The sequence below is a fragment of the Pholcus phalangioides genome, unplaced genomic scaffold (assembly GCF_987345545.1).
Source record: "Pholcus phalangioides strain wild (caught in Gottingen) unplaced genomic scaffold, Ppha-v1.0 ptg000011l_1, whole genome shotgun sequence".
NCBI lineage: Eukaryota > Metazoa > Arthropoda > Arachnida > Araneae > Pholcidae > Pholcus > Pholcus phalangioides.
In genome coordinates, this window is record NW_028301604.1 from 20,544,086 (window position 1) to 20,570,902 (window position 26,817).

At 35.0% G+C, this 26,817-nt stretch overlaps 1 protein-coding gene across 2 annotated transcripts in view; it reads left to right on the forward strand.

Annotated features, from left to right (window-relative positions):
- The first annotated feature begins 212 nt into the window (after nt 1-212).
- Nucleotides 213-26,817, forward strand: part of LOC149080203 (uncharacterized) — a 61,184-nt gene continuing 34,579 nt past the window's right edge. The window contains exon 1 of one of the 2 annotated variants that reach the window (XM_089239251.1): nt 213-808. The gene's annotated coding sequence lies outside the window, so the exon portion shown is untranslated. The remainder of the gene's footprint in view (nt 809-26,817) is intronic. The other variant, XM_089239252.1, reaches the window with a different exon arrangement.

The following is a 26,817-nucleotide window of genomic DNA, read 5'->3' on the forward strand; positions in this document are numbered from 1 at the left end:
CAGTTTTACATAAACACTTTTAAAATGAGCAAAGTTACGCCTACGTTCGAAAAAAAAACACTATATTCATGTATATTGTACGTATATGCATCATCGTCAGCCACTTTATAAAATTCGGATTTTTTCGGTGAAATTTTGGCATTGGAGAATTTGTCTTCCTAGTTGTTGGTTGTTTGGTTAGTTCACAGGTCTGTGTTCGCTTCCTTTCTTTTTTTTCTCCGGTTCAGCAGACATTCACTTTTACTGGTGGAGCGAAAGTTGTTGAGCAAGGTTCGAACAACCGCCACTCAGCATAAAGAAACGTGAGCCACAGATTGTGCGGGAAGTTGTTTTCCTGGCTATACAAGAAAAGGACGTTTCACTGAACTCTCAACATACTCATTTCAGCATCAGATCCCGAAACGAAAGCTTCTTTCTCTTTGCCCATCTTCTCCCTTTGAGATCGCAACTCATCTCGGTGGTCACTTTGACAAAGAATATTTATATCCAATGATTTGAGGATCGCCATCAGCAACGTCTTCGCATATGCGAACGACGATATCGTTTCAATTCAGAATAGACCGGCAAAAAACGTTTTAGTTTTCCTTTTCAACTTTCACCTTCGCATTGAACTTGATTTTTCTTCAAAAAAGGAAACTTTCATTTTCATTATTATCTTTGAACTTGACCCAGTTTTGATTTCGCAGGCAGTTTTTGTCTCGTTTTTTCTTTTCTTTTTCTCAACCAAACATCTGATAAGCTTTTTTTTTCTTTATTGTTAACGTCGAAAGTCTCAAGCTTCACTGGGTTAAGGAAGTATACCTTTCAGGTGAGTTTCTACCGAATCATTTTTAACTTGTTTCAAGGTGTTTATGTTTGTATTGCAATTTGTTCTTTAAACAATCGAAAATTGAACATTTCTGTTAATAATTATCCCAATTTTTCATAATTCAGGTATTGCAATACCAATTTAATCGTACTATTTCTCTAGAAATAGATATTAGCGTCATAATACATAATAGCGTCACACGTGTTTATTGAAATGTAATAGAGATTTCGCTCATCTAAATCGTTTTTATATAAATATACTTAGTAAGAGATGTTATTTCAAGTGGGAGAAAGCTAAGGAGGTAGTCATTGAATTAGGATTTAGATGAGTTAGCCTATATTTTATTATTAAAATATTTTTTATTATCAGTTAATATTTTTTCAGTGCGCATATATATAATATACAGTGAAACTTCCATAAGTCGTCACTCACGTTATCGAAAAATTATGACGGCTTAAGTGGAGTGAAGACTTAAGCGGAGTGCCGTCAGTTTCAATATTATGAAAATCATATAAAGTAATGTTACATTTATGAAAATATGAATTAAAATTACTATATTAACTAAATTCATAAATTATAAAAGAGAAAAAGAAATTTTTACATTTTTTGAACTTTTATTATTCATTGGTTTATTATTTTATAGTTAATTATTAGTTTTTTCTTTCGTGATATATGCTTTTTATCAGGTTGCTGTATTTTGGTTATATTTAACATCCATATTTTTTATGGACATCTTTTTTTCAGCCACCTCATTGGGCAGTCTACCAATTGTGACCTTTGTGTTAGTGTATTTGTATTTGTATAACTTATTGTAATAAATTACAATGGTACACTTATGATTTATACTATTATTTTTCAATTTAGACTAATCAAAGCAACTGTTATAATAAATAGTTTTTCTTTATAACAGAAATGCACATTAATTTTACATATATATGAAATTTAATTTTAGTATTTTGAATTCTTCGTTAGTAGTTCTTGATACAATTATAAGATAATCTCGAACACAGGGCCCACTTTTGACTTCAGGGGGCCTTGGACAGAAAAAATCAGACATAAGATTACCTGACCTTAGGGGATGTCTGGTTTTTCAACAAAGATATTTTGTTTAAATTTGAAGACCAAAATTAGTGGGGTCCATGCAGAAATCAGGTCCAGCTCGAACACTCCCTAGCGTTTCAAGAACTTTTGTTTTTAGTCTGCAAATGAATTTCCTCAGCATAACTTTCGTTACTTGAGCTCTTCCGTTTTTGTACATAAGGCTTTCATGGTCATTTTTAAACATATATAGCAATGGTATTATCCAACTCTTTCTCTAAAGGGAGTCATATAGAAATCCGTTCCTCTCTCTCTCAAACTTTTCTATAGTGACGAGTTAACCGAAATCAGCGACGAGAGTTTTAATGGCATTGTTACCTATGAAAGCTGAACGATATCGAAGAAAACCGATGATTTCACCGGAGTGACAACTTATTAGGGTGATGACTTAACGAGTTTTTACTGTAGTTGTATACGATGGTTCTGCGGAATTTTTCAATACCAAATTCAAGGGAAATTGTCGAGAAATTGCTATTGTTGGTATTTAAAAAACTATCTAACAGCATAGTTTGAAAATTTACAGTCAATTTTATTCATGATGAAAAATTTATTGGAAACAAGTTTAAAAAAATTTCTCTACCTAAAAGAAATGATTGTGATATTTGATTAGAATGAAATGGTTCGAAAGAATGAATAGAATGCATACATCTGATGTATTGTAGATTCAGCGAGTAATAATAAACTCGTAGATCTTGGTTATATGTTCTGTTGTTACAATCAATATATATCACGGCAATTAATTTCGGCAGACAGATCGAAAGTCAAAGATTTTTACGATCATGGCATACGATTAATTAATTTTTCCTTATTTATTCACACGAATCAATATTTATTTTACACAAAATTGTATTTGATTATCAATGTATTTGTATCAATGCATTGAATGTGTGTGTGTTTTTGAAATCTACTTAAATATCTCAACACAAAATGCTGTTGTAAAGCCATGTAAAGTATAAAAACATATTTTACTGCGTCTATTAACCAATCATTGACTAATGAGGCTTCTATATCAAGTTTCATAATCATCGCAATCATCAACTCGAGACAAAAAAAACGGTAAGTATTAAAACGCGATCATGTTCTGCGACTATTTATAGGGCGCGGTCGATAAGATACTCGCCTGAAGTACCAAAGGATGTGTTTAGAGGTGTCACGAGTTCGATACCCGGTTCGTCTTTATCAAACTTTCCTGACGCAGGGGTACACATTCGATACGGTGATATGAACATAGAAAAAGTTTACTACCACAGGGAGTCTCACAGAGTGAGGGTTTAACGCACCAACCTCTCGATAAGTATAAGAAAGATGGCTCGTTCAAAATCGGTAATAAATTGTAGGTCCCGGTCTAATTAGCGCTTATGTGCAGAAAATGACCGTGGTGCGACAAAAATGATCAAATGAGCTAATATTTATATTGCATAATTTTATCCCTTTCAGAGTGCATGAATATATAAGCTTTCATATAAAAGCAATAATTCTCTAATGAAATAAGTTTTAACAAATTTTCTATTATAATAATCAGGTCTGCGAATTAAATTTTAAGGATTATATGGATTGCAATGGATTTTTTATGTAGTTGGCTATAGGACTAATGGTACTAATTCTATTCATAATAGGCACCAAAATCGTGGTATGGTGTAGATTGTTTTTTACCTTGAAATTAATGAACAATACTACGTTATAAAAATTGTTGATATCACCCTAATTTTTAAAATAAGTGCTTCATGCGTGACCGTGACAATAATTTTTCTATTTCAATATATTTGAGAGTTTTAACACATAAACGTCACCGCACATTTTTACGATAACGATGTAAGTTTCTACGTAACAAATGTGTATAAATACCCGTTTTTTCTTATTCCTCAAAATAAACAAATGTTAGAATTTGTCTGTTAAGTGACCATATTGATAAGTTCCAAAGGCCCAAATAGCATTTGAAATCGCATACTGTAACGCATATGAATGAAGTGAAGATCGGTATTAACATTCAAGTATTGACTTCAAAATATATTTAGTCTTTTCTTTTTCATAGTTCTAAATGCGGAAAAACCGTTTTACACGCATTTAACGCTGTTTTTTCCTAAAATTTTCTCCGTTTTTCGAATTCGAATATCTCAATGAATACTGCATTTAGAAACGTAAAACTTTTTGTTGGCATCAAGATAGACAGGGCAACAACTTCGTTATTGGGTTTTGAGGCACACGGGGGGGCTGTGTAAAAAGTTAATTTTTTTATTTTAGTAACTACACAATTCTTTGAAACATGAAGGACATATCTGAGTACTACACGTTATTTGAAAACTTTTTCTAATTGGAAGTATACCTCTAAAATTAACGGTTCACTAGTAAAATACCATACCCCTTGTTAGTTATGCACCTTGTATATACGTAAATAAAACAACAAATTTTTTATAATGTTGAGTTTTTTATTAGCTCTGAAACTGTTTATTTTATCCTTTTTACAGCTCTACGGAGATGTTTAGTCGTATCCAAAGTGGGTTCGGTCCCCTTTTAATTTCGGATAAGTGAGGTTCTACTGTAATTATTATATAGTAATTCTCTTGTGAACTATATACAATGCTGAAATATTATTCTTTTTTATTTTGACACGTCGTATAAAAATTTCATTTTGATTGTTCAAAAACTTCACATTGTAATTAAGACTCTTGAAAGACCCGCTGACAATATTTTCACCATTCACATCTATGGCAGTATACTGACCATCACCGCATCTATCATATATACGTGACAACAATCCATTTTTTAACCTGTGGGAAGCAAAACAACCTTTTATGATTTGAAGGGCAACCATGAATATAAATTAAAGTTGACAGGAAGATCAATAAAAAAAAAGAATATATAGGAAGGAGATAGATAAAATACAAGAAGATGTAAAAAAATTAAAAGTAGAAGGATTTGAAAGAAATCCTCAGCGCGATTTATACCAGTCACGCTAAGCCGCTTGTGATTAAAAACCCTTCCACCCTTAAGGTTTTTCCTCTTATATATTCATCATGTTTTCAATCCAGACATGACATGCATTTCTTTCATTACTTGCTTTTAATGACGTTCTTAGCCACGCACGATATCGATAAGAAAAAAGCCGAACCAATATTAATAATCTTTCCATTAATTATCTCGTTCAAGGGTTCATCTTATGTATCGTGATTGAGAAGACTAAATTGCTAATTACCATTTTTCCCACAAGTTTTTCCTAGATTAATTTTTCTTCCTTAATTTCATATCTTTCAATGTAGATGTTCCTCTCGAATACGTTTTCACGTTTCCAATTTTCATTAAATTCGTTAGTAGAAGAATATTTAACGGGGAAAATATTTTATATATCATGGTTTACTTACAGAGAGAAAATTATAAAACATTAATGTAATACAGAAATTCATGTACGGGGAGTTTCGAGAAGAGTGTTCAAAAGGTATAATAATTGAATGGTTGATAATAAAATCAAAGTAAAATATGAAAGTTGACCTTAAAAGAAGAACAATTCAGTAGTGATGGTGGTATTTTCGTAAATAATAATTGGCGAGTGTAAAACTCTATCATTTGACGTTAATACAAAAAAATGCCGATCAGTAAGATTTGCATGTTTTTTTTTCTAATTTTACTGAATGAAATTCAAGTTCGTAACTTGATACTCGGTCAGCCGATCCAAGCATGCACATTTTGGCTCCCCCTTCCCCCTGTAATGGTAAATGTACGGCTCCTTCTCGCTCCAGCGCTTGAGTCATCCTGCCCCCCTCCGCCTTAAATCCCTTTCTTGGTTGCAGTCCCTCAGAAAGCATTGAATAGAAAAACGCTGAGACATTGAAGATTAGAATTTTTGATTTTTGCCACTTCTTTTCAAAGCCTTGAAAATTTTTGATACTTGATTATTTTAACACCTTTTTTAGCTGACAAAAATAAAAAAATTAAATCAGTGTATAAAACTTAATATCGGTATCTTAATATATTTTCATCTGATTTTAGGGCAAATCTCTTTCAGTACAACAGGAACTAATTTTACTTATTGAAATGCGTAAAATTCGTTTATTGGGGGAAGTATAAAAATTTCAATTTTATGTATTCCCCCACCCCCCAATTAGTATTTTACGGAGGAGCCCACTATCACTGCTGAATTTTGTGAATTTTTGCATAAAAAATATTTTAATATTTCGCTTTAGTTTTAGAATCAACAAAGGAATTGCTATTCTTTTTGGACACTCTTCGTCAAATAATATATATTGTACTGTATATATAATCAAGTCAAATTTCCAAATCATCACACAGAATTTTTTTTATATAATGACTTATCCCGTCTGCTTTGCTTTAAAATTTCAGTTTATGAGTAATTCAACTATCAATAATGTAATCGTGTGGTAAGACGAATAATATTTATCTTTCGCATTCAAAATTTTGTAGTAGCAAAAAATTGAAACACTCGTGTTTCGTGCAGAGAAACGAGTGCCATCATTTTTCCTGTCACGAAGTGTAATGTTTGCTCTGTGTGTGTCGCAAGACTGTGTATTATTCAGGGTAATTCAAAAAGAATCACCCGATTTCAAAATTATTTTTTTAATTAAAAATAAAATGATATGTGATACATAAGTATAAAGAGAAAGTTTCCAAGTTTTTAGATTATGAACAACTAATGACACTATCGTTATGAAGCTCTTTATGTGAAGAAGTAAAATGAGATTTCTAGTTAACAGAAAGCTGCTGTGTTGTTTCGTTTGTATGATGTCAGACAGTGATCACCATTCAGAGTGTTCCTGAGCCTACTTTTTGGTGTGTGTTGAGAAAACAAATGCGTTATAAGGCATAAAAATTGAAAAAATTACAAGTTCCAATTCGCTAAGTGATGAGAAGCTGACTTAAATTCTGATTTCACATGCAAGGCGGACAATTTTTGCATCTGATTTTCATTAGAATATGTTTTGCAAGATTTTTCATATTACCTTGACACCATACGTGTAACTCGTGTAACTGAAAAACGTCCTATTGAACATCTGTAAAAAACACTCAGATATCTCTTTCACTTGGGTGGGTTGCTTTTTCTCACTGTAAATGTTTGTTTTTTTTTAAGTTGTTTTTTCTTATCATCAGAGGAAGTTAAGCCCTGACGTAAAGGATTGTGTAAATTTTGAGTTAGAAATATGGTGAATATGGACTTTGGGGGCATTGATCAGAGGGCAGCACTTGAAGTTAAACTTTTGAGTATCAAAAATGCAAAAACATTTCGAAAATTCCAAAAAATGAATGCTCGGGTCTCTCTCCCTTTATATATATATATAACTCCCAATTCTGTGTCTTAAAAGATGTGTAGAAAAATATCGTTGTAGAGAGGTTATAGTTATATCGACAGTTAGCATTATCATCAGGTGCCACCAAATTTATGCTGTTGTTGGCATCTCTTTTGAATCGCGCGGTGTTGATAATACTATGTAAAATGCATCTATGAGTACTCTCTTTTTTTCGCAGCAAAAAAATTATAACTGATTAGATGATGAATAAAATTCATATGGTTGTTTCCTCGTTTCCTCCTGTAAAGTTGTATCCCTCACAATACTATAGTTTTTTGTACTACACAAAAAATAGTTTCACGGCAACTTCATTTAAACTTCCGGAGGGTAGATAGTGCAAAATACCGATGTTATTAAACATCCTCTAAAGAACAAACACTTGCGACGAATTTAAAAATACGTTGAAGGTGATTTTGAGTGAAATATAGAAAATATCGTTATAGCGGTTTCGAAATATCCTAAAAATATCGTTATAGAGGGACTTTATCGTAGTAAGTGAGTGAACAATCAAGTATTGAGTTAGTTATTTTAAAAAAAATGATTGAATACAGGTTTGTGGTGATGTTGTATGAAGGTCACTGAACTAAGAGGGAGAAAATTTTCACATTTATGAGATGATACTAATGGAATTGAACGTATGGGCTGAACTAGTTTCGAATTAAGATGTTTGCCCACCAGTAACCCTTGCTCACTGAAATGTACTTTTCTCCACTTCATTTACTTAGAACTTGTAGATGTTCACCCTCCCGCTACGATGACTGTGCTTAATGCACTTCTTCCTAATAGTTTAAAGCAATTAATTACGGTCAACGCCATGCATCCACGGTTTGATTTCGGTTTTATACGCCGTTCGCGGAAATGTTTGCATGGGATTGCGAATGATTCCTTCCTGTTGACAGAAGATGAGTTCGCTGGTCTTTGGAGCACAGGAACCTTACCGTAATATGTTTTGCTCCGGGAAACGTCTGTTGTTAATGGCCATGAGAGCGTGAAATAAGCTGCGCTAATTGAAGTTGGAACAGTAACTTCGAAACAGCTGAAATAGTGACTTGTACAAGAGAACAAATCACCCACTAAGTGACAGGTCTGTAAAATTTAAATTCGATTTGTTCGATTGACCACTAGCAACAACTGTTCCTGCTGTTTCGTGAAAAGAAAAAACTCCACTGTTTTTATTTGTTTATTACTATTATTATTATATTGTGTGTGCGTGGGGGGGGGGGGGAAGCGAAAAAAATGAAATGATCAAGTTAGCCTCCTTTCCTGTTCAAGTCAGCGTCCTCGATGAAAAAGAGAAGGTCAGTGAGTTCGTTCCACGGTTCAGCTGTTTTACTTAATGATCTAAATTACTCAATTAAATCATTATTTTTCTATAGTATCCACTTCATAATTTTATAATCAAGGGATAAAACATAAATTTTGTCGAACGTATTTTTTCGATCGTTTTTGTCATATTGTGTCACACATTTTCGTACACGTGGTAAATTAGATCGCAATCTACAGTTTGCAGCCAATTTGAACGATTTTTCTTCCACGTATGTCATCGTGAAGTGAGTTATCCATTCAGTATAAGGATTTTTCGCGGGAACCATGTGCTTATGTGAGCGTCTAGGCGCTATTTCTCTCCATCAATACCTTTGTGTCATTTCGACACACACTGACTTTGATGACACTGTTTAGAATTCTGTATGAGAATATAACCCTTTTGGTTTTTTTATGGCTTTCAAGTCAAGTCTCCATGCCAAAAAAAATTCCCCAAAGACTGAACAGGCATGAGCCTTATCATTATCAACATGGACTACATGACCAATTTGTTCAATCTGGCCCAATATATCAATCTAATCAACAGATGCCGACAATTTGGAATAAACGTGGGAATTTCATATCTTTTGCCTCTCCCAAAAGATATATTTTGGTTTAATTTAAAATGTTCATGGAGGTTATCTGATATTTTTCATGTAGCTAATGTGTGTGAAGAAAATATAGGATTAAAATATAAAATTTCATATACGTGTATTTTCGTTTATTTTTGCACAAAGAAATGTCTACTATAGATTCTAAATCACGCTGACATTCTTAAAATGGTTGTAGCTTTATCATACAATAACACTTAAATCCGACGGGCACCATCAAAATTTAAAATATACCAAACCTCTTATTGCACCTTAGTAATGCATTATATTGTAAGTAAAATAACATATATGCACATAATATTTTAAGCGTGTGCATTCAAACATCCGTGGAGACGTTGAATAGCATCTATTACTCCCTTCTTAACACCATTGCCAGTGAACAACAACCTTTTCGATTTTATTTGTTTCAGTGAAGCGTAAAAGGAATTGTGTGAGAAATTATTTAGAGAGTATGGAAATGTGCCGCAATGAAAAAAAAAAACATTCTAGTGTATTAGTGTATTAGGAAGAATTTGAGGCTTCCCATTCTTTCAAGATCGCGTTTTCGTTTTATTGCTAACCGCACGTCACCGAAAACAACCGAACGCACGAAACGTGCAACAACGTGCTAAATTTATACAGCGTGATAGAAACTTTGTAGGCATTTTTTTTTATAATATTTACATTTCCAATTCCAAAAATTTATACACTTTTCATGCACTTTTTCTCAAAAAAAAAGTTTTACCGCATACAAAGGTGTGATACATTTTTCAGATCGGCATCGTCATAAAAAAAGCTATAAAAAAACTATCGATCAGACACGATGCTCTCTAAAAAACAAGACGTTCAGCTTAACTTTAGGTAAATCCAAGAGACAAGCGTGAAAGAAAATTCGTTTAAACATGTTTTTGAGAAATCCATAAAACTCAGAAATATTTTTTCCACTCGGATGGCACATTCATATTGTAGAGGTTACGGACTAAACGTGCTCTTTTACGCTTTAAATACATTTTTATTGGTTTTTTATCTATTTACTCTCTCATTCGAAGCATGAAAATAAATTTTGTCTCATGAAAAATTAAGTTGTCAAGTGTTTAAAAATTCATAAAAAGGTTAAAATCCCTCGTGCTTATGCCGTGATCAACAATATCCGATTTTTATCTCTTAAGGTATCCGACTGCATTTAAAACGTCATTTTTGAAGAAAATATCAATTTTTATGAAAGCCCCATTTCTTGCGATTCCAAAACATGCCTTTTTTTGTTCATATGAACCGAACATGTTCGTGGAACCGAAGTTACGCCTACTTTAGTGTTGCGTTTTTACATCAAGTAATCTGTGATTAAAAACTTCGAGCGTATTTTGCACAAGAATACTTTTTTTGATAATTTTTCTCGCACCACGGTCATTTTCTACATACGAGGGTTAATTAGACCAGGCCCTACAATTTATTGTCGATTCCAAACGGCAGCCTTTTTTATACTCACCGAGAGGTTGGTGCGCTAACCCCTCGTTGTGGGACTCCCTGCGGTAGTAATCATTTTCTGTGGTCATGTCACAGTTTCTGTTTTACCCCCCCCCCCCGCGTCAGGAAAGTTTCTGACAAGAACGAGTCGGATATTGAACTCGCGACACCTAACATCCATTGGTACTTTAGGCGAGTATCTGATCGATCTGGGCTACCGCACCCTTACTGTTTTTGGCATTTTACTTGAGTTTAAAACTTGTAGAAGTTTTTTTGCAATCGTGTTTCGAATATTGCATGAATTTTGCTTAAAATTCATGTAATATTGAAATTACATGAATTTTAAGTATTATTATTATTTCAAGTCTAATTAAAATTACTCATAAAAATAACTTTTTCATAGTAAATGACATAGGTAGTCCAAAAAATCTATTATCGTTTTTAAAATAAAAATATTATTGTCTTTACATCTTAAATCTGTCTTAAATCTGTCTTTACTCTTAAAATATTATTGTTTTGAGACATTTTTCATCAAAAAATGTTGTTAAAGTTCACTCCGGTACCAATTCATAGAAAATTGCTAAGAAAGGTAGTCGGAGATACCTTAAGGTTTTTTGTAATATCTCATTTGCAAAAACGTGATAAACTATGAGAAAAATGAACATCATAAACGCAACTTAAAACTGAGAGAAAGGATGAAAAAGTTCGGTATGCCAGAACCATTAAAAACCTAAATCTTCATAACGAAAAAAAAAATGGGGAGGGAAGGGCAATCGACTGATAGTCACGCGCGAATGCGAAAAAAATTAGCATTCGACAGATAACGACGTGTTCGTCAAATTACAACAAAGTCTTTTTTCGCTTAAAAATAGTAGCGATTGTTCCTCCTCATCAAAGAAACTCGAGCCCGTTTGGTTAAAACAATAAGTTCGCTCAAGTGTTGAGTGTAGTTTTCGGTCTAAGAGTGAGAAAGAGAGAAATTAAGATTGGAAAAGAGATTTCTTACGACAAAAAACTTTGTTTTTCTTTCCGAGCGAGAAAAAAACGAGTCAAAATCCTTTGCTTCGGATAAAAAAAAAAAGAAAAAAGAGCAATAAAAAATAGTTAAAAAAGTCCCCCATCAACAACAATGCTTATAATTATGTGAGTTCGTTGCGGCACTGAATTTTCTTTTTTGCAACGCCTGAAATTCGGAAGATGATAAAGAAAAGGCTCAAGTGAAGCGGAAGCTGTCGATCAAGTGCGAAGAAGATTCCAAAGAATACATATATATAAAAAAAAAGCCTCTAACGCGCTAATGGAATAATACTTGAAATAGCATGTTGGAAATGAATGTTTAAATACTGCAGAAAATTGTATTATGCATCGTAATTATCTCACTTTCGTGAAATTAGCTACTTCTCCATGTTTGAATTCAATATGCCCGTTCAAAGAAGATATATCGTAATTACTCTGATATGATTATGCTATTATCATTAACTTTCATAAATTTTGTTACGGTGCAGTTTTTTTTGTTTTTGTTTTTTCAAGTCCGCGCGCAGAGAGTAAGTTAGAGTAACATCTATAAGTTAAACTTGGATGTTTCACCCTCTATGTGGAAATTTGAATACAGGATGATTCTAAATTCACGGACGAAACTTTGAGAGGTGGTAAAAGACACCTAAACAAGCATTTTTGGTCATAGAATGTGTGGTTGAATCGCAATAGCAAATTCGGTAGAGGGGTTTATTTTAACCACTTTACGATCAAGGACGTGATATTGCGTCCAAATGCCAGTGGAATAAATTCAAAAACAGGTTCTCTCTTTCTTTCCTCTCTCTTCACCATCGCGAAGCTTTGTTATAACCCTATGAAAAAAAGTTGTTCTTTTTCCTTCCGTTTATTTTTACTCCACTAATAGTGATTTTTAGTGATGTGATGTATCCTTCTACTACAGTGTTTCTCAATGTGTGCGTAGCGACTCCTGGGGGTGTCGCAGCGAGCTGAAAATATTCATTTGCATACCTATTTATGCTTTAAAGTGGTTTTTTATAAGTGAAAATATCTACTAAACTGTTTTGGGGAAACCGCGGAGAACCATGAATTAGCAAGGGAGTCGCGCTTTTTGACAAAAGTTTAAGAACCACTGTTCTATCATATACATAGAAAAGCGAAAGATAACAGGTTGGGGGAGTGTGAAAAGAGAAATTTACTTCGTACGTACTCTCTAATCAACTTATCAATCATACTGTTTCTTTCTGTTCTTTCACTTGTTTCTTTTGTTTTTGTTTTTTTTTTCATTTCTTTTCTTCTACTTCTTTTCTTCTTTTCCTTTCTCTAACGTGTGGTTAGGTTAGGACAAGGTTACCATATTCATCACCGATTCGCTAAATAGAGATCATTCGAATTTCTTGCCAATAGCTTGTAAGCGAAGAGTTTAATGACTGCACAACAGCAGGTCACCAAAAGAAAATATATTTTCCCGACGTATTTGCTGCGATATGTGCTATCAATCATTCAAGAATGCAAGGGGTTGTAATGTGGTAGGTTTCCTCATGGTGCAACCTGGGTATTGCGATCATTTTTCTCGTACCACAGTCATTTTCTACACAAGAGGGTTAATTAGACCGGGACCTACAATTTATTGCAGATTCCAAACAGCAGCTTTTTTATTAATACTCACCGAGAGGTTGGTGCGCTAACCCCTCGATGCCTGGGACTCCCTGTGGTAGCAATCTTTTTCTGTGATCATGTCGCCGTTTCTGTTTTACTTCTGTGCCAGGAAAGTTTCTGACAAAGACGAACCGGGTATCGAACTCGCGACACCTCTAGACATCCTTTGGTACTTTAGGCGAGTATCTTATCGACCTGGGCTACCACAAGTCAATGTACCACTTGTCACAGCAAGGATCCAGAGCGGGGCGATGAGGGTGATCATTCGTGAAAAGTATCAGAGCTGAATAATATGGGAAAAAGTGACGTATCCCGTATTTTACAGAGCAATCAAACACGAAGCTACACAATAAATCGCCTCACAACATATTTATCTGGATTCGCGCCTGACTTGCCATTGTTTGGCGCAGCATGACCTTCATGGTCCACGCATGAATAAAAACTAAACTTAGGTTTCAAAAAAAGTTTGAGTTTTATTTGGTGTAGGGTATATGCTCCTTTGGATTAGATTGGAGTTTGGTTTTTATTCTTCTGAAGACCATCAAGGTCAGCTGTGCCAATGACAAGCGGTTTTAATGTCTTGTGGTAAATTTTACGTTATCCTTACCCAGATTGCACCATGAGGAGACAATCCCCTGCACCCTCGAATAGTTGATAGCATTTATCGCGGCAAATACGTCGGAAAATATGATATTCTCGTTTGGTGAAATGCTGCTGTGCACTCCCTAAAAACCACCCTCAAGCGTGTTTGCTATCGTGATTCGACTACGCATTCTATGACAAAAAATTCTTGTTTAGGTGTTTTGTATTGCCTCTTAAAATTTGTCCCATGAATTTAGAATCACACTGTATACATAGTAAATGCATGATAAAAAATTTCATTGTACAAATTTTTTTCTCAATTTTTTTTTTTTTTTTTTGCAGTGTCGAAAATACATCTCTTATTGTCATTTCAATAAAAACTACGGCTCTATAAGTAGAATACTTTTTATCTAGAAAAAATTGATTCCTTATAGGTGTCATTTTTTGAGAGTGCTAAAATTTTACATGTTCGGAAATTTAAAAATTCGCATAAAAAATCGAGGGGATTAAAAATAAAATTCAAGGTGAAACCTACTTAGCTTTGCTACGCGAGATTTTATCTGTTTATAAATAACATTGAAATCAAGGCAAACTGAATGTTTTAGCTTTAATAAACCATTTTAGCTAACTAAAAAATTCACTCTAATTAATTAAATTGTGCTGATGTATTGTTACAGTAAAAAATATGCCAGCAGAGAGAGCACTCATTTAAATCCGTATTTTTAAAAATAAATTTTTTCAATATATTTTTATAGGAGGGAACCATAAATTACATGTGATTATAATCGTAATTAAGTTTTCATCCAAAATTAAATATAGTTAAACCTCAATACAACGATACTCGATATAACGATAAATCCTTCTACAATGATATTTTTTCAAATCGTATTTGGAATCGCCTACAGCCTAATATTGAACTTCTCTCAACACAACGATATCCTTTAATACGATAAATACCTCTAGAGTAATGTTTTTAAGAGATTTTGTAACTGTGTTTTACAACGATATTTTATTTTTTTTGTCTCATAAAATCACTTTCAATAAACTCATCAGTTTTTTTTGTTCTTTCGAGGTGTCCAATAGCATCAGTATTTTGCACATGTACCCATTAAAAGAGTTAATTAAATTGCCATGAAACTACTACTTTCTGCGTAATACACAAAACTGGTTTGCGGTAAACTACTTTAGAGGGTGAAACAACTTGTTGAATTTTATTCGTCAACCACAATTACAATTTATTGCTTTGAATAAACATTCATAAATGCATTTTACAGTGGTATTTTATTGTAGTCTTTTATTTTCCACATAAAATCATAAAATATTATAATTTTCGTATTCCCCCTCATGAGCCGGCATGCTGGGAAAAGTAAGAGACCAGGATACTGGGATTACTCGTATTTTCCTTCATGCTGGGAAATTCGAGTCACAGATTCCGTAAGATTCTTGAATATCTGCACTCAAATAATTGATTGAATTGGCTGATTTGAAACTCGTCTGTTCTCTGCAGTTTAGGATCCTTTGTGTTATACAGTGGTTCCCAAACTTTATAAGCCACGGAGCACTTCTTAGGCGAAAAATTCATCGTGGAGCACTTCTTAGGCGAAAAATTCATCGTGGAGCACTAACGTTCCCCTGCACGCTGGAAGTCACGCTCGACATTTGGGCAACTAACTTTGCTTTCAATATATGTCACGACCATTCGCCTCGATTTCAACAAAATGTCTCATGTTTGGAAAATTAAAGTAATTTTATTTAAATTTTTTTTTTTTTTTTTTTTTTTTTTTTTTTTGCTATTTAGCCTAATTGATCGTGTCCTGAACTGAAAACTTTTTTTGCGCCAATTTTCATTAGATCGTAGGAATTATAGATGATTTTATCCGTTCTTTTGCCAAGAGTTACTTCATATCTGAGGGTTTCCGCAGTTTGTTGTGGCAGGACGTGGACAATGTGGAGGCGTTCTGGGATAATCCGGAGACCAGGGATACGGCTATCCGCCAAGAGCTGCCCAGGATTAATCTGAAACGAGTGAAATGGGCGAGAGAAAAAATTCTGTTTTCCTCACACCATTGTCCGTTCCAGACCTACCTGCAGCGGTTTGAAAGACAAGTCACGACAAATGACTATGCGGCGCAGTGGGCAGCCCACTTCATTACGCAACTGCTTGACCGCACACAAGCCAATTACACATGGTGAAACTCAGGATAGAATTAGTCAAGAAGTGGTACCGCAGGATGGAGAGGGGCCAACGATAATCCAATATTCTGGGGGATGTCACGAGATTTCTTGAGGACAACCTGGAGGAAGTTCATGAATGACCTCCAGCTGCCAGGAGAACAGATCCGCCCACCCCCATCAGATCGAATAAGGCCGCAACCGGTACCACCAACCCCAAGAAACGGGAGATATAAGCTAGATACTCCAAGGGATGTGAGTATGTTGGAAGAACCGTGTGATGCCCAGGCCCGGAGAGCGTTCCACGCAGGGTACTACAGCTACGGGCGCCACCACAGGAGCCGCCTCCCGAACTCCCCTCGCAACAACACCTCCACGTTTATTGTATTTCAATAAAATATCACAAAGCCCACTATCACCATCGGGTGATTATCTCAACAATATTAATTTACGTGGGCCGGCACCATACAATAGACGCATCGCCTGCGATTCCAGCTGGGAATCACCAAATACTAAATAGGTACAAGTATAATATACAGTATCAAATTAACATATTAACTCTGCCACCGCATGGAAATTGGTCGTAATTACAGGTGGGCTCCCACTCGTCCGTCTACCGAGGAGCTTCACTCCCACCCTGCCGTCTTCAGGGAAGTCACTTCCACCTGGCCGTTTGCTAGGGGTCCGCTCCCACTCACCGATTTCACTGAGGAGCCGGTTGCATTGATTATAGCGATGTTCTCCGTTGTGGCAGTTACATTAATACGGAATTACTGAAGAACAGATTCATAAGGAGAGCTTATCTTCGTGATATACAAACATACGTGGAATGACATATAAAGATTTCGCTGACAACAATAACAACTCGGACACAGAATCTCCTCGAGTCACTGGTGGCCCCAAGGTGCCACACAAAGGCATGAGATCGAGAGTAACGGAGTTACTTAACATGTATGTTCCTGAACTTACGTAGGCATTTTTACACTTTTGCGTCCATAGCCTCTTCATGGTCGTATTTTTCTGTGGCCCTATGCATTTGTTATATACCGCCTAGTACAAATTTGTTTTTTCATGTCTTTACTGAGTTTTGATAAATAACTTTCTGTGTCCCCTGCATCTGTTGTATACCACCTCATTACTGAATATTATATTTCTTATTTTTGCACCGTTTCTTCTTTAATTTTTTATAGACCCATGCATTTGTTATTCCCGTCGTCCTCTGTACTGCTTTGCTCTTCCGTATGTCTGCACTTTGTGTTGATATTAGATTTACTGTGTCCTCATGCGTTTGTTTTGCACCATCTACTGTACAGCTTTGCTTTTTCATATATATTCGCGCCTCAAAGTTCGAGAACGCAGAAACCAACTTCAGCCGACTACCATTGTGTCGCAATGGTGTTGATGAGAGTCCAGCATGCCCACACGTTTCAATTACTAATTAGTATTTAGAACAGGGCTTTCGTTAATTCAAAAAGGAGATAGCTCCCAGTTTTAACCTAGCATGAGTACAAATTTTTGAAACACAAAAAAAATGATTTATTTATTTTCCGATCTCTTCGCGGAGCACCATGAAATCTTTGATGGAACACAGTTTGAGAACCCTGGTGTTATATGAACTGCGTTGGAGATTGTTCAAATTCCACGTTTGATTTTGCTACCATAAATCTTGGTTTAGTACAAATGTCGGATATTAAACATATTCATTCTCGTAGATTGGATGAGCTTAATTGGAAAAATTAGTGGACTGAGAAGTAGTTTTTATTCTTTGATCATGTGTTTAAGATTTCAACAAGAACAGCGAAAATGTAAAGAAACGCACTACGAAACATGATATTGTAACATTAAAGCGACAACATATTTCTTCAATCTGAAATCTGAAAATGTGAGAAAACGTTCAAAATATCTGTATCTACATTTTCGTATTAAGCTGGTGATAATAGGTTATAGCCGTAAGATAAATGCTTGATTTTATTATTATTAATCGTTATCAAATTCGTGAACGCGTAATGCGTTTACTACAGTGAAAACTATTATTTTATTCCAATTCGCGTATTTACCAAGTATTTAATATAGAATGACACCGGTCTTTTGAATGTATCAGGTGATCTTCATTGAACCTCGCTTTTCCCAGCACGCCAGGAATGGACCAAACTCCAACATTCAAAAAGCTTGGGCCCTCTGATTTTTACAGCATGCCGTCTAATGCGGGGGTGGGGAGATACAGTATCTTTTTTGGCATATACTACAGGAGTTGAATCGACAGAACTTTGAGGCCATGACAGCAGTTGGTTTTCACTATTCCCAACACAACCGATCCATCGCTTCGTAACCTAGTGTTCAAAAGAGCAAACGTTTTTTCACCGTTTGACATCTTACAAATTCTGAGACAACGATTTTTCTCTTGCGACCTTTAGCGAAAATCAGATAAAACGTTGAAATATACTAGTCTTGTATAGCATCGATCTCACACACAATCATTATATCTTTAATATTTTCTACCCTTAAAATGAAATCAATCTAATCATTTGTTACACTTTCGATTATATCGCATCACTAAATCTACGAAAATAATTAACACATCGCAAGCGGAGGATTGAGATCTCAGTCCGACCTCGTTTGATAAGAATTTAAAATTCGTTCTTCAGCTGCAAAAAGTTGTCGAGTATGGAATCTTTTGCCACATTTTTGAAACGAGGAAAAAGAAATGTGTGTTTGAATTATATCTTTTTTCCAGTGTATCATTCGAGTTGGTGAAAAAATATCGTACGATTTATAATAGATAGAGGGTTTATAAGAGAAAGGGCAAAAAATCAAAAGAACAAGAGACGAGGGTGTGTGTGTCTGGAATAACCTTTTGTTCCACAGGGTTGCAATATAGCGCCAGTATTGCACCTAGAACAGCATTTCTCGACCTTTCTGAAGCCAAGGACCACAATGATTTCTGAAACAATTCAACAGACTAGTAAAATTTCTGAAACAATTCATCGGCAGGGCCGTCTTAAGAGCATCGGGGGGCCCCGGGCCAACTGATTGTTCTGAGGCCCTTCCTGGGAAACTCTCGAGAATTTCAACCAGTTTTAATTTTTGTGAGACTCCCTCTTATCTTGAAGCGCCCGGGCCGTGTCCGGATAGGCCATGCGTTAAGACGGTGCTGTTCATCGGACCACTAATTTACAAAATTTGGGCTCAATTTATTATTCGGACCTTCGTGAATATCATCAATATTAGTTGCATACATTGAATAATTTTCATTTAATGGGAATTAAATTTTCAAGTCTGCATGCTCACCACATGTCCTTTCTTCACGGACCATCTCTGGTTCGCGCACCACAGGTTGAGAAACTCTTATCTAGAAGAAACGATACAACAGTTTTAGCATTACAGCTGAAATTCGTGCATATAAGAAGTGTTAACAAGAATTTCAATTTAGTTAAATTTCGAGTAAAATAAAAAATTTTCATTGGGTTTCTCATGTAAGTAGGTTTATATGTGAATTTCGATGGTGATGTGAGAGGAGAAAAAAAGAAAGTAAAATTGAGATACGCGAGGCTGATTGCTAGAAGAAGTGGTTCTTTCTCTCACAGATTTCTCCATTACATTTTGAAGTAATATTCAATAGAAAAAAGCCCGGCAAAAGTTTACGAAAAAAGACGGTGGAGAAGGTGTTTTAATGAACTATAGTTTAGAAATGGATGGTGTTAAGTTCGGTGAAGCGTGCATTTCTTATCGTGCTACGTCTTCGTCTGTCGGGTCAACGTCTTTAAGTTAGAAGTTGTTAGTGAAAGCATCTTTGGTACTAAAAAAAACACGTATTATCAATCATCAGTTCTCTTGTAATAATACTTTCCATGCCTTCTTTCAATTACATTTAACAGGTGGCTTTTTCGCAATCGTTTTTATATTGTTCAAAATGTTGCGGGCCAAATATATTGGTTTCCAAGAACTTTTACTTTCATTACGTGTGTTGACCGAAATTCCGAAATTTCCCACTTAGTATGATGATTAATGCAAAAGATATGCACTGAGGATATTTATGCGAGATGAAGGTGAATACCTTCGAGGGTTCTAGAATTATTACTGCCAATCGTAAAATCACTTCAACCTTTACAAACATATAACATCTCGGGAAATCAGCCCTGATTTATTGATATTGTATATTTTATTGCGTAAACACCAGGCGTTTTAAGACCATACCAATTAAACTTACATTATCAGATTTTTTTACCCATGGAATATCCTTGGAACATTAAAAATTTAATAATGGACCGGGGAATGTGATTTAGAAGCACTAGTATGTAACATCAAAGGAACATCAAAGCGATAAAGTAGGTGAAGTAAAAGTGAAGAGGTAATGACAAAAAAGTGAAAGCTTTATTTACAAAGCAAATAATTATGCATAATTTTACTCAGCTTTACGTGAGATCTCAAAATACATATTTTAAGATATACAAAACACACACCAGTGTTGTTATACTGAATACAGTCGAGCCTCTGTGCAACGAATTCTCTTCGTTCTACCAAAACTTCATAACAGAAAATTCGTTATAGGGAAACAATTTTCAATGCTGAGAAAACTAACGAAATTTTCGTTATACTAGTACGTTCAAAAAATTTCAAAACATTTATTTTAAAGAATAAGTACAGATAATATTTGCTTATGCGATGTTTTCTTCGGAGTAACTACCATTCTGCAACTATGCTTCTCAAATTCTAAAAAAAGAGCAACCTACGCAGTCTGCATTTACATTTCTTTGTATAAGCTTTCAAAAATCCATGGTTGCACAAAGTACCTTCTTCGACAAGAACACCGCATAAAAATTATCATCATCATGACATCATCTCTGTGTGTGTGTATACATCCTTTTCCTAATAAGATAAGGGACTTTTTGGATGCCGTAGTATGGAGACTCTACTGTACTTATAATTCTGTCATTCCAGAACTTGGATGCTCTGGTAACTGTATAAGAAACTATGTAGTCATAAAAAAAAATATAGGATATATTTTATAGTGTGTATGTAGTTGATATTCTTAACATAAGTCTTTGTTGATTTTCGCTATTAAGGAAACTTAGAAAAAAATGAAAACGGCTAATGGTGCATGTTTTATCAGAAAAAAATGTTCTTCCGGGAGTATTGTTTTATTTTATTTAGGAACTTGGGTCAGCAACCCCAATTATGAAAGAACACCGTATTCTGAACAGTGAAATCCTTTTTTAAGACACATACGCTTTTCTTATCTCACACAACGTCAGGCACCGTTATTAAACTTGAAAGCCGTGCGTTATCCGCAGCCGGTAATCTACAATATCGACAAGAAAAAGTGCATGTGCAGTCGCATTTTTCATTCTTTACTGAAGGTAACAAGAAGGTTGAAACGGCGCATGCAACAAGAAACAATCGTAGATGAAACTTGTTGCAACGGGCTGGGATCTCTTTCTGAAATATGTACTTTCTTCTCGAGTTTTTTTTTCTTTTATTGTATTTTATTCGCCGAAAGCTGGTTTCGTCGAGTCTCGCAAAATTTGAGGATGAAAAGCGTGACCTCTAATTTTACTTCAACTGGCAAAGAAATTCAATGCGACCTTTCACTCTTGACCACTCACTTTGGTTTCTGTACGTGTTTATTTCTTCTCTCGGTACATCTCTTATTCTCCCTCTTACCCTTTTACTCCGATGAGATTGTCAAAAAGTAAAGACTTTAAGACGGGAAGATATTGCATTTGATGGACATGTCATAGATTACGTTCGGAACCCTTCAATCATCGTAAGCGGGAGAAGAAAAAACATTTCATAAAATGCTCATCGTGAGGTCATGAGACATGAATAGATGTATATTTTATTACTTTGTAACGTGTGTTTTACTTCAAGTAACGTTACCTAAAATATATTCAAGTTCGCTGGGACTGGTTTCTACCGTTATTGTGAATGTTTTTAACTCTTCATTTAACTTATACTTATGATGAAAGAAAGCTTTTCAAGGGCACTGTCAGATCTTGATGTATGGAATTCATTTTATTTATTTATTTATTTTTTGTTACTATATTATTTTCTATTAGAAGGAACTGCTTTTTATCTTCTTTTATAAGGGAAAAAATGATTGCAAACTTTCTTACAAATAGCGAAACAAAAGCTTGAATACTCATCTGTTTTTTTTTTCCGAAGAGGAAAGGGAATCTACCCTATAGGCCAGGGGTTCTCAAAATTTTCCACCCGCGGCGCCCTCTCCCTAATCAACGCTTTTTTCGCGGCTCCCCAAAGCAGTTTCACAAAGTGCCTATTCGCAAAAACTCCGAAAAACCGCCGCTCTACGGCGCCTCTAACGAAGGTTGGCGGCACAATAGGGTGCTCAGTTAGAGAACCCCTGCCATAGGGTGTAACAACTCATAGCTCGTTTACACACAGTGGGTTGCCTATCCCCATAGAAGGGTATAACAACCATTATTCATTCATATAATAAAATGTTATCTGAATATCATATTCATATCATCATCAAAAATAAAATATACGTAATCTTCAGAAATACATATTGTGCACTAGTAGTTATTGAAACCCATTCTTTCTGGGTATTTCTGTGCATATACAAAAAGTATTGCAGCTTTTACCGTTCCCATTCATTCCTCGAAATGAATTTCTCTTCAATAATTACATTTCTAACGTGATTCTTTTAAATTAATATTTTTATTCATTCGAGTTTATTGATGTTACGAAACTTGGAACGGTGCATGATTTACTGTATAAACAAGAGTTTTTAACCGCGTTGCCAAGTCATGATAGACAAAATTAAGCAAGAAATTTATGGAAAAATTATTTTAGCTTATTCTCCCCCTTGGTAAAGCAACTGATTGCCCACCCAAAAAATAAAAAAACATAATCACTTCTGCCTGTGATCCTTTCGTACTCCTTATTTTCTACCATTCAAACACCACACCGGTGAATTCTGGCTGGATAGCATCAAATCCCTGCTGAGCTATCATTCGTTAGCTGTACATAAAAGAAGAAATATGTAGTGACTAAAACTCGAAATCTTGACATATCGGGTAGATCAAATCACCTTTCTCTCAATTTTATGGCTTAATGAAGCTTGACGCTAGATACGGCGTTGTATTTCACTCAATGAATCTGTACAAATTGCAACTCCTCGTCTTCTACGTGCAGCTGATTATCTAATCAAAGAATACCCCCCCCCCACACACATCCTGCATCTAACCAAATGATTGAGCAAAACCGCATACAATTTCTACCAAGTTGTGTTGCGGATGAAGAAAAATCTGGAACTTTTATGTCTATTTACGCTCCGTTCAAATAGAACAATCAGGTAAAAATGCCCTTACATCTTGTCATCTTGAGCTATTAGTAGAGTTAGGAGTTTGCCCATTGCACAGTCCTATTTAACGTTCATATATGCTCTAATAGACATTATTAAAGAAGCAGGAGAAGAATTTGCCAGTATGCTTGCTGCTTTGTTCACAAATTGTCTCACAAAATCGGATTTGCCTGAAGATCGGAATAACGTTGATGATGGTTCTTCTTTATAAAAAGGGTGAAAAAGAGGATATCAAGAATTAGCGACCAATCAGTCTCCTATCAGTAATTTATAAAATTTTCACCAAAGTGCTGACATATAGGCTTGAATCCAAATTGGACGAAGCGCAACCAAAAGAACAAGCAGAATTTCGAAGGGGATTCAGTACAATGGATCACATCAGGGAACTTATGGAGAGACACTAGGAATACGAATTACCATTGTGTATGGCCTTCGTTGATTTTGAGAGAGCGTTTGACTCTGTCTTCACATCTGCTGTCGTTAAAGCTCTAGATGTAATTAGGGTAGAGAAGACTTACATCACAATATCATCAAGAAAATATATGACAAAGCAACTGCAACGATTAGTTTGGATAAAGGAAAAGCAAAGATTAAACTTGGGAAAGGAGTTAGACAGGGTGATACTATCTCACCAAAACTCTTTACCGCTGTTTTAGAAGAAGTATTCAGAAACCTGGATATGGATAAAAAATTAATTAAAATAAATGTAGAATTTCTCAACCATTTGCGTTTTGCAGATGACATTGTTGTTATCAGCAGTAATCCAGACGAACTAGAAGAAATGATACAAGAACTGGCGAAGGCAAGAATTCACGTGAGCTTGAAAATGAATCTGCAAAAGACTGAAGTTATGTTCAACCCCTTTACGTTGAAGAGGACAATCTTACTCAACAACACAGAGATAAAAGTAGAAAGCTATGTATACCTGGGACAAAAAATTACCTTTGACAACGGAATCATTAATGAAATGAACAGAAGGATCAGGATTGGATGGGCACTTTTGGCAAACACTGTGTAATTCTGAAGAGTCACATGCCATTATGCCTGAAAAGAAAAGTTTTTAACCAGTGTGTGCTCCCAGCACTGACTTATGGAGCTGAAACATGAACACTCACAAGCAAGACGATACAAAGACTACAGACAACACAAAGGAGCATGGAGAGATGTATGCTAGGCATCACAAGAAGAGACAGAAAACGAATCACCTGGATAAGGAACCACACAAAGGTATATGATATCATGGAAAGAATTAAACGTATAAAATAGAAATAGACTGAACATATTGCAAGGAGACAGGACAACAGATGGACCACAAAATACGTAAATATGTCACCGCCACATACTTCTTTTTCGCGTCATTATTTTTTTCATAAAAATATGCCAAACATTAGAAATTTATATGTGTAATAGCAGCAATACGAATTTTAAAAAATTTTCTATACATTTGCAAAGTTATGTATTTAAGAGTAAAGAGAGTGATATTGGCTGTGTATAAATACAAATACAACAGGCACAACAAGTAGGACGGCCAGCACAAAATATGGATGTCATTCAACATTGATGCTCATTTCACACCCATGAAAGAACATATAAACCAGAGATAAAGAACGCTACCGGTCATAAAAAAATATAGTTGTCTTCTAAGGGGGGTAGATAGCTTCCCGATATGTCCTGCAGCAAATAATGTATTTTTATTTTTTGAACATATCGATCGAGATATAATTGATTACTACGGAAGTATGATATCGTATTAATAACAATTATTGGTTAAACTCATATGTCCAAATAGTCCTAATGTGAGCGTTACACTGTACAATAGATGAAATTCAGTGAATGATTACTTTGTATGTAATATGCTATGACTACAAGAATACTTGGCGCGGAATGGTCTTGCAGGTCCTTGCGTCATAAATAACCAAAATCTAATCTAACGAGAGTAGACTTCCTTTACTAAACCGTCAAGTTTAAGAAGGAAATGAAGAACAAAATTGGCCAAATAACTTTTTGTTACTCTAAAGTATCTCCAAGATTCATTCTACAGGGACTCTTTTTATTTTTTTCGATACGTAGAATAGATCAAGTGGTCTATGAAGGAGCCATGGACTCGGTTGACTACGAAGGGCGAAGCCAGAGTATGTGATCAAGAGAAATAAGATGTGAAGCGAAAAGAATTCACATAAAGAAACAATTGTCCATTTGTGAGTGGACAATAATGATACAGGAGTTGATAGGCTTGATCTTCTGAAAATGGATAATTTTTAGCCTGTCTGGTTGATGCAACTTCAGTGAATGCTCCAGACGTTGCGTGCGTGCGTGTGAATTTGTGTGTGGATCTTAAGCATTATTATTCCCCGAAATAGAATCAGAAATAACACTTGAAAATCTAAAATTTTTATACATTTATTATACAAAAATTATATTAAGAATAAAAAAATTCCAACAAACAAAGAAATTGTACAGGTAGGGCCACAGGAATTTCGGAAAAAGCTGCGGTTTTCTGACAAGTAATTTCTATTCTAAAACGAGCTGCCTCGAAATATTAAGGTGATATTCAACGGAAAAATTATGACGAATTGTTACGAGCAATATGAAAAATAGCATCGATGACAATAGTTATGCACCAACTAAAAATGGTAAAAAATGAAAGTTACTAAATAGAAAAAAAAATGTTTAATATATTTATTTTTTCTCTAACTAGAGTTGAGAAAGTCGGTGTTGCGTTTAATGCCTTTTCCATCACACTTTGTTAAAAATCATCGGCAGAGTCGGATTTAACGGAGAGCGCACCGAGGCCTCGAAAAACCCAAACTTTACACTTTTTTCTAATTTAAAGAGCCGAAACCTCAACCGACTAATAATAATCGGGGATAATAGATAATCGGGGTTTTTACTTGGGATGCTTTAAAGGAAAGGAAGGAAGAGAATGGCTCTTTCTATATCGATCGTTACATCTCACAAAGTGCAAAAAGAGCCAGAACTGGCCTCACCACAAAGACAAGAAAACCTAATAATTTGGTTGAGGTAAAATTAGGCATTTTACCTCATTTGAAGTGAGACCAAAAACCCCGGATTTTGAGAAACCTGCATTGGTAATATATTGCGCACTTTGGTGATGATGAACTTCTTAATAGTCGATGAAAAAACCGTTCTCTGTGTGGTTTACTGATGAAGGGTTGTAGTTGTACGAGGTAACCGATTGTATGCTCTCCTCCTTACGTCAAGAAAGGCTTTAAATCAGAACAGCACGAAATACAATAAAACAGCAATTGGTCACGTATTCAATCCATTCGTATTTAATTGACGAATTTATATCCGTTTGTTCCGATAAATTCTGTTCCGACGTACACTAAAATTGTTGAATGAATTCGTGTTCCAAAATGTGAAAAGTATCGAAATACTGTTTTAGTCTTCCCTTGTAATACGTGTAATCAATATCTATTATACTATGAATATTTTCTTGACTTTAGTTAACTTATGAACATAAATTTATTAGATCATTTTCCCAATTTTTTTTCAAGTTCCTCACTT